This window comes from Paroedura picta, chromosome 13, assembly GCF_049243985.1.
Source record: "Paroedura picta isolate Pp20150507F chromosome 13, Ppicta_v3.0, whole genome shotgun sequence".
In the NCBI taxonomy this organism is placed as follows: Eukaryota; Metazoa; Chordata; class Lepidosauria; order Squamata; family Gekkonidae; genus Paroedura; species Paroedura picta.
Genome location: NC_135381.1, coordinates 49,419,665 through 49,429,246, shown reverse-complemented (window position 1 = coordinate 49,429,246; position 9,582 = coordinate 49,419,665). Strand labels below are relative to the sequence as shown.

Genomic DNA, 9,582 nt, shown 5'->3' with positions numbered 1-9,582 from the left:
CAACACAGAGGAGGACACAATTGCAGAACCTCAGGAACCAGAAGGAGTTGCAGAGGGGGGTAGAGCCTCGCAACTAGAAACAGTGTTCCTCAGAGCTGTGGGCAACACAAAGCGAGCTTCCTCGCAACCAGAAACAACGTTTCTCAGTGTTGAGGACAACACAGAACAAGACACAACTGCAGATCCTCAGGAACCAGAAGGGGCTCCCGGGCCAAGTGTCAGACAATCGCCCAGAGCAAGCAAAGGAGTCCCACCAGACGGGTTTTCTCATGTGGTCAAGGCGGCAGCAGCAGCACCTGAGCCTTTCACATGGAGAGAGATAGAAAGGATGCCTGCCAACGAAGCAGCAAAGTGGAGAAAGCTGCAGAAGAAGAGACTGAATCTCTGATCAAGAACCAAACCTGGACACTCACAGATCTGCCTCCAGGGAAGAGGACAGTGGGAGGCAAGTGGATCGTGGTGCCGAAGGGGAAGGACAAAGGCACAAAGCCCCATTGGTTGCCAAAGGATACTCCCAGAAGGACGGAGAAGACAATGATGAAACCTCCGCACCAGTGGTGGACACACTTCAACTAGAATGCTCTTGGGCAGGAGTAGTCAAACTGCGGCCCTCCAGATTTCCATGGACTACAATTCCCATGAGCCCCTGCCCATGAATGCTGGCAGGGGCTCATGGGAACTGTAGTTCTTGGACATCTGGAGGACCACAGTTTGACTCCCTCTGCTCTTGGGCATAGCAGCAGCAAGAAAGATGCACGTGGAGCCTCTGGATGGAAAGACAGCATTTCCTCGTGGAGGAATGAAGGAAGAAGTCTACCTGGAACAACCACCTGGATTTGAAAGGCACAGAGACAGGTTAGTGCTTCTGGCTCCCCGTGGCCGTCTGGGATGATGACCACTGGATTGCAAACTTCAGAATGTCAAGGGGAACGTTTTTTGAAATTGTGGAAGCTCTCCATGGCCGCATGGAGAGGCAAGTAACTGGCATGCGGTGCCCTATTCCTGTGGGGAAAAGGGTGGCAGCCGCCTTGTGGTACTTGTCCACCCCACAGTACTTCCGGACAGTTGCCCAGCAATTCGGATTAGGAGTCTCCACGGTCAGCGAGATCCTGCTGGAGTTCTGCTTCGCCATTGAGGCAGAATTGTACAGCAAAGTGGTGTGCCTCGGAGACCGGCTTGGAGCGGTGGGTGTCCTTATATCCCCTTTGCCCTTTAATTTTTTTTCCATTTTTGATAGGTGAGCAACGAATACTCGATGCGCCCCACGTTAACTTTAATCCCTGGTGTCTATTCTTTTCTTTTTCTTTCCTCAGACGGGTTCCCACCTTGTTTCGCCGCGGTTGACGGTACCCACATCCCGATCCGAGCACCTGAGGGAAGCATAAAGGAGCACGGGAACAGGAAGGACTTTTGTCCTGTTCTCCTTCAAGGAACCGTGGACTTCTCCGGACGGTTTATAGATTTTGAGGTGGGGTGGAGTGGGAGGAGGCATGATGCCCTTGTGTTCCGTGAATCGAACCTCAGGGCAACCATGGACCAAGGGGTCTTTGTCCCCGGCAACCCCACCGCCACCATTGAGGGAGTGCGTGTTCCGGCTTTGGTGCTCGGAGATGGAGCCTACCCCACACGACGCTGGCTCATGACTCCCTATAAGCGGCCAAGGACAAATGTGCAGAGCTACTACAACCTCAGGCACTCCCGCGCAAGGAATGTCGTGGAGCGTGCCTTTGGCCCTTTGAAGGCTTGGTTCCATTGCTTGATGTCACGACTCCATGTGCATATAGACAATGTGACACCATTGATCATCGCATGTGTCATCTTGGAACAACATCTGCGAGGACAAGGGACATCACATCCCCTTCCCAGTGGCTGAATCAGACCCTGTAGTCCTTGAGGATGCAGCAGCCATCCCTCAAGCCAGAAAAAAAGGATCTATTCGGAGGGGTGCAAGGTTCGGGACGCTATGGCCAGTTACCTTTTCAGAAATAGGAGACGGTTTTGATTGTGACCTTTTGCCTATGTGTGCTATGTGAAATAAAGTTTAATGTTCTTTGTTCAACCTTGTCTTCAGCCACTATCTTTGTGTTGTTTGACTAAGTAGCCGATTCTCTGGTCCGAAAGCACTTGAACAGACCTCACTGCCTCACTGTAGTAACACCCCTGTGAGATTGACAAACACAAGACAGAAGCACTCGACAGGCAAGGGTTGGGGAGGCGGCTAGCCAGGAAGTGTTGGCGACACCTACTCCAGTGGAGGACATAGGCACTGATTTTATTTGATGTTCCAGGGAATAATTCCACTGGTGGACAGCATGGCTACATTTAAAGTTTTGGAGGCTGACTTGACTGTGGTGGCTATGAGAAGCCTCTTCCCCCAAATGCTTCTCTCTACTTTGGGACAGCAGTAAGATGCTGTTATTTCCAGCAGAGATTACCAGCTACTAAGAAGATGGTGGTGCTGGAGAGGGGACTAGTGCGCTTTAAAATTGTGGTTTGGGGTGGGGTGGGGGTGGGGGGTTCCCTGTTTCATCCCCTGTTTCATCCCTGTTTTAAAAAGTTTGTTTAAAATGTTTGGGGGGTTCCCTGTTTCATTCCCTGTTTGATAATGTTTGTTTTCTATTTATTAAAAATAAAATGTTTGTAATACTGTTGGCAGAAAAGCCTCCAGTGGGACTCCTTACACTCACACCCCTTTCACCCCACACCCACCCATCACAGTTTAAACCCATTCACCAGAAAGGCCTGCCTTCAGAGGATCAGAGCATCAGAGCAGTCGTCCAGCCATCCCATTCAGGCTGCCGGGCTTCTAGACACCTTCCTCCTGCTGAGCTTTGAAGGGCTGGGACGGGTTCAGGCCCTTGTCCGCCCAGCGGGAAGGGCGTGCTGCCCTCGGCTGGCTCAGGCACAATGGAGGATGCTAATCTGGAGGGCCTTTCCCTCTGTGGACCAGCAGTTCAGGGACTGGAGTTCAGCAGCTGGGCCAAGGTGTATGTCTCCACCTTATGAGCCTACCTTCTGAATTGTCGGAGGTCAGACATCAACGCGGCTGCTAATGCTGGTGGTGGGGCAGGGAAGCGTGTGCCGAAGGAGTGGGTGTGCCACAGGCCCAGGGGGTGATGTGCACTGATGTCTGCGGATACTACCTTCCCATCCCCTGGCTCGACATCAAGGGGCTCGCCTTCCGGACACCATTAGGAGGGAGGTTCCCCGTGTCGGTGCCCCATCGATGACCACAGGGATTCGAAGGCAGATGCTCCTTTGGGCTGCCCCAACTGTTCCGCTGCAGGGCCTCCCCCTCGGGACTCCGTACAAGGTCCAAGCGGTTGGAGGTTACGTGCAGGGGAGTGCCGGCTTTCGGATCAGACTTTTCTCATGCCGCTGGTGCTCGTAACGCTGCAAGAGAGTCAAGGGGGAGTCACCTGGGTCTCAGGGGCTTCATCCATGTTCCTAGGCCAGGATATCGCAGCACACAGTGGCCAGGCACATGGCACTGCCATGCAAGATACCCTTGGCGCAGGGGCACCTGAGGTTGTGGTAGCTTTTCTGGTGAGACCGACTGGCCAGCGGTGCCCGGCTTCCAGAGCATTAAGGAACGATCAGTGGAAGTGGGAGTTTGGGGGCGAAAGTCCCTGAAATGACTGGAGCTGAGGGGGCCAGTTCTTTAATTGGCTTAGCAACCTCTGGGGGCGCCCTCTGCAGATGGTTTGGTTTGCCAAGTGATGGGGTTCTTTAGTTGGACCCGGGTGTGATCTGTGGTTGCACAAGGTTTTTGGCTGGCCTGATGGAATTGGTCCTGGTTATGGAGCGTTGGCGGGAACGGGGCCTGTTGCTTCGTTCTGTGGCGGGTCTGCATGGGTTGGAGCGTGTTGGCAGGGAGTCCGGTGTGTGATCAGATTCCCTGGGGTTCGGAGCCTCGCTAAGAGGTGGCATGTAAACCAGCGCGGCTTACCTGGCTCGGAGGCCAGGGGCTCGTTTTGCCAGGCGGCCTGGGGACAGCCGAACGAGGTGGACGTACGTTTGCTCCCCCACTTAGGTCGCTTCCCCTGGGGCGAACTTTGTATTATTATCATTATCATTATTATTACTATTATTATTATTATCATCATCATCATCATTTCCTGCCACTCCCTACTGGCTTGTGGCAGGTAACAGTAGTCTTACAATACCCCATTAAAACCCCCACTAATAGACTATAAATATACCCAACACGGCAGAAAATGCCACTCTCCCCTACCCAGTCAACGGCATTAGGGGATGGAGGCTAATACTGTATACTTCAGACCCCAGGGGGGTGGCAATGTTGTCCCTCGCCAGTCCTAGCCTCAACCAGGGACCTGGCAGAAGAGCTCCGTTTTATAGGCCCTGCGGAACGCCGACGGATCCCGCAGGGCCCGTAGCTCGCCCGGGAGCTCATTCCACCAGGTAGGGGCCAGGACAGAGAAAGTCCTGGCCCTGGTTGAGGCTAGGCGCGCTTCTCTGGGGCCGGGAACGACCAATAGATTTCCCCCCGTAGAGCGTAAGGCGAAAGGCGGTCCCTCAGATATGTGGGTCCCAACCCGCGTAAAGCCTTGAAGGTTAGAACCAAAACCTTGAACCGGATCCGGACAGCAATGGGCAACCCATGCAGCTGCCTCTGCACAAGCTGGATGTGGGCCCTCCAAGGTGGGCCAGTGAGGACCCTCGCAACTGCATTTTGCACTAGCTGAAGTTTCCGGATCCGCGGCCCTTTCCACCACCTGTCCCAGGAACGTAAAATGCGATCCTGGGCTTCAGTTGGCAGGGTCCCGCGGGTCCAACGTTGTTTTTTTCAAGAGAGGGCGAAATGCTAGCGAGGCTTGGCCGTGCTTAGCGTCAAAGATACTCAGATATTCTGGCAGCCAGGCAAAGGACCTTGGGTGGAGACTTGCCATTGTCTGCCTCCCTGTCATGACACCCCAATGTATGTTGTAGGGACTCGCACCCAGATCCTTGGAGGTTTCACATCCAAATACTAGCCAAGGTTGGCCATGCTTCGCTTCTAAGATACTCAGATTGTGTGACAGCCAGGCAAGGGGCCACGTCATGGCAGGTCCCAGGGAGAGGTGGATGCTGCTGCTGTCAGCTCAGGCCTAAGGCTCCACGGCCACCACAGCCAAGTCATGATGAATTGTCTTGATCGTGGATCTCCAGAAGGGGCTCCTGGGCCTTTCGCTGTAGGGGCCTACTCCGTCGGGGGATGGAAGGTCTTGAGGGAGGGGGCTTTCTGGGACTGGTTGGCCGCCCCTCCCCTCCCTCCCTCCCTCCCTCCCTCCCTCCCTCCCTCCCTCCCTCCCACAGCTTTCCAGAAATCAGGGTGCATAAAGTTTGACAGTACTGCTGTGGTTGCCAAGGGACCTACAACAGCCACAGAATCCAGTGGGCTTCCTTAAAAAAGAAAAAAATGTGTTTCTTCGTTCCCCTCCCCTTCAATCATATTTGGTTCTGGAAAGAGAGCACGTTGTCGTAGAAAACTTTAGAAGAAAAAGAAGAAGAGTTGGTTCTTATATGCCGCTTTTCCCTACCCGAAGGAGGCTCAAAGCGGCTTACAGTCGCCTTCCCTTTCCTCTCCCCACAACAGACACCCTGTGGGGTGGGTGAGGCTGAGAGCTCTGATATTACTGCTCGGTCAGAACAGCTCTATCAGTGCCGTGGCGAGCCCAAGGTCACCCAGCTGGTTCCATATGTGGGAGCGCAGAATCGAACCTGGCATGCCAGATTAGAAGTCTGCACTCCTAACCTCTACACCAAACTGGCTCTCTGTAGTGCCCTGTTTTGCCTCATAAGGACTTCCCAACCATCTTAAGGTTCCCCTCCTTCTGGAGAACATCAACAGAGAAATATCTGAAACTGTGGCCAGGTTTTTGCAAGGTGCCATCAAACAGCGTCCGGACTGTTATTCAGGACAATTTTCTTGCATATTTATCAATTCCTGGGAGGGCTTTGTTTATTTACTGTGTCTTTTTCTTACTCTTTTTGCTTTTCTGTCTCTGTATTCCAACTGTAACTCAGATTTTATAGGCCAAGAAATGACTTGTATCTGGAACTCTGGGTTCTGGTCTTGCTCTGGAGGGTAACTTTTTTTGCGCACAGAATTGGCCATGCCCATTTAACATTTTTTGCGCTGTTCTGAAAACATGGTTCAGCGGCATTAAAAACATGAGCTTTTCAACAGCAGAAAATGTTTTCATTCATCCACCCTTCTTCCCTGACATCTCTCCCCTTATGCTCCTGCTCATTTTCAAACTTGGGGCCCCGCGCTGCAGGTGGGGTTTAAAGAAATGTCCTTGTGAACTACAAATGGGTTCGAGGGGTTTGATTGGCTGGTTTGGCAGAGAGTTCTAATGTGGCTGTGTTTGGTTGCTGTGAGACAGTTTATTAATGCAACAAGATCAACATGTGCTTATATATGCCCACAGTTATAATGGTCAGTTCTTAGTTTGACGAAGAGTGCTTGCACTCGAAAGCTCACGCCTTGAATACATCTTTGTTGGTCTTAAAGGTGCCACTGGACTCTGATTTTGTTGTCCCCCCCTGGGAGTGACTCATCCAATGCTGGAGTGGGAGGGAAGGCCAGGAAACAGCCCCCTGGGCCACTGTAACCCGAGGGACGGGCGGGACGGGGCCTCCTTTGTGACATCACCCCCTGCTGGTGCCCTGGGCTGCCGCTCCCGGGGGGTCCTTTGTGGGTTGTTGAAGGAGCGTTGGAGTTGGAGTTGAAAGAGATTGGTGGAGAAAAATCGTGTTTTGTTGGTTTATTGGTTTATTTCTTTTTGATTTCACTTTATCCATTTATTTAACTAAATTGTTTTATTTATTTTATTTCACTTATTTATTTATTTTAATTATTTTATTTTATTAATTCATTTATTTATTCTTTTTGATTCATTTATATTATTCGCTTTTTATTTATTTAATTTTACCTTTATATTTATTTGTATATATCTGTATATATCTGTATATATTTGTATATTTCTTTCTATATATATATATATATTTGTATATATTTGTATATATTTATTTATTTGTATATTTATTTGTATATTGATTTATTTGTACATTTGTATATATTATTTGTATATATTTTTAAGACCATGGCTGAAAAACATCTAAAAATGTAAGTGGGGCACCTGTATTCTTTTCCTATGCAATTTTTATCTCACGATCTCCCAAGCGATCCTGGTTGGGAAGCGGGACGGGTTGCTCTTAGAATCATAGAATCATAGAATCATAGAGTTGGAAGGGGCCATACAGGCCATCTAGTCCAACCCCCTGCTCAACGCAGGATCAGCCCTAAGCATCCTAAAGCATCCAAGAAAAGTGTGTATCCAACCTTTGCTTGAAGACTGCCAGTGAGGGGGAGCTCACCACCTCCTTAGGCAGCCTATTCCACTGCTGAACTACTCTGACTGTGAAAAATCTTTTCCTGATTGTTGTTGTTATGTGCGAAGTCGTGTCCGACCCATCGCGACCCCATGGACAATGATCCTCCAGGCCTTCCTGTCCTCTACCATTCCCCGGAGTCCATTTAAGTTTGCACCTACTGCTTCAGTGACTCCATCCAGCCACCTCATTCTCTGTGGTCCCCTTCTTCTTTTGCCCTCGATCGCTCCCAGCATTAGGCTCTTCTCAAGGGAGTCCTTCCTTCTCATGAGGTGGCCAAAATATTTGAGTTTCATCTTCAGGATCTGGCCTTCTAAAGAGCAGTCAGGGCTGATCTCCTCTAGGACTGACCGGTTTGTTCGCCTTGCAGTCCAAGGGACTCGCAAGAGCCTTCTCCAGCACCACAGTTCAAAAGCCTCAATTCTTTGACGCTCGGCCTTCCTTATGGTCCAACTTTCGCAGCCATACATTGCAACTGGGAATACCATAGCCTTGACTAAACGCACTTTTGTTGGCAGGGTGATGTCTCTGCTTTTTAGGATGCTGTCTAGATTTGCCATAGCTTTCCTTCCCAGAAGCAAGCGTCTTTTAATTTCTTTGCTGCAGTCCCCATCTGCAGTGATTTGGAGCCCAGGAAAATAAAATCTGTCACTATCTCCATTTCTTCCCCATCTATTTGCCATGATATCTTTTCCTGATATCTAGCCTATATCGTTGTACTTGAAGTTTAAACCCATTACTGCGTGTCCTCTCCTCTGCATCCAACAGAAACAGCATCCTGCCCTCCTCCAAGTGACAACCTTTCAAATACTTAAAGAGGGCTATCATGTCCCCTCTAAGCCTCCTTTTCTCCAGGCTGAACATTCCCAAGTCCCTCAACCTATCTTCATAGGGCTTGGTCCCTAGGCCCCAGATCATCTTCGTCGCTCTCCTCTGTACACTTTCAATTTTATCTACGTCCTTCTTGAAGTGAGGCTCCAGAACGGCACACAGTACTCCAGGTGTGGTCTGACCAGTGCCGTATACAATGGGACTATGACATCTTGTGATTTTGATGTGATGCCCCTGTTGATACAGCCCAAAATGGCATTCGCCTTTTTTACCGCTGCATCACACTGCCTGCTCATGTTTAGTTTACAATCCACAAGTACCCCAAGGTCTCGTTCACACACAGTGTTACCTAGAAGCGTATCCCCCATCCAGTAGGCATGCTTTGCATTTTTCTGACCCAGATGCAGAACTTTACACTTATCTTTATTAAAATGCATCTTGTTCTCATTTGCCCATTTTTCCATTGTGTTCAGATCTCGTTGAACTCTGTCTCTATCTTCCGGAGTATTTGCCAGTCCTCCCAATTTGGTGTCAGCTGCAAACTTGATGAGTAGTCCCTCCACCCCCTCATCTAGATCATTAATAAATATGTTAAAAAGTACCGGGCCGAGCACCGAGCCCTGAGGTACCCCGCTATTCACCTCTCTCCAGTCTGATGAAACACCATTGACAAGAACGCTTTGAGTGCGGTTCTCTAACCAATTCCCTATCCACTTAACTATCTGGAAATCCAGATTGCAGTCCTTCAACTTATCCATCAGAACATATTGGGGAACCTTGTCAAAAGCTTTACTAAAATCCAAGTAAATGACATCAACCGAATTTCCACGATCCAGCAAACCTGTTACTTGGTCAAAAAAGGAAACCAGGTTGGTCTGGCAGGACCTGTTGGAGACAAATCCATGCTGACTTCCTTGGATCACGAAATTGCCCTCCAGATGTTTGCAGATCACTCCCTTTAATATCTGCTCCATTATCTTCCCCACAACAGAGGTCAGACTCACTGGTCTGTAGTTTCCCGGGTCATCCTTCCTCCCTTTTTTGAAGATCGCAATAACGTTTGCTCTCTTCCAGTCCTCCGGGACATCTCCAGTCCTTAAAGAGGGCCCGAAGATGATGGACAAGGGCTGTGCAAGTTCTCTGGAAAGTTCTTTGAGCACTCTTGGGTGCACTTCATCCGGACCAGGGGATTTGAACTCATCAATGGGCTTCCCTGGCCAATTTTAGCTCACTCTCAGCTTTGGCCTTTCTGATGATTGATCTACAGTGCCTAGTAACCTGTAGGCACTGGTTAGTATCTGCCTAGTAACCTGTAGGCACCTCATCTTCTCCAAGCGATGAGGCTGTCCGAAC

At 49.9% G+C, this 9,582-nt stretch overlaps 1 long non-coding RNA gene across 1 annotated transcript; it reads left to right on the top strand.

Moving 5' to 3' along the window:
• The first annotated feature begins 746 nt into the window (after positions 1–746).
• LOC143822459 (uncharacterized) lies at positions 747–1,696 on the top strand. The gene is made up of 3 exons (XR_013226158.1): positions 747–855; positions 1,053–1,184; positions 1,314–1,696. It is a non-coding gene; the product is annotated as an uncharacterized LOC143822459 (long non-coding RNA).
• The last annotated feature ends 7,886 nt before the right edge of the window (positions 1,697–9,582 follow it).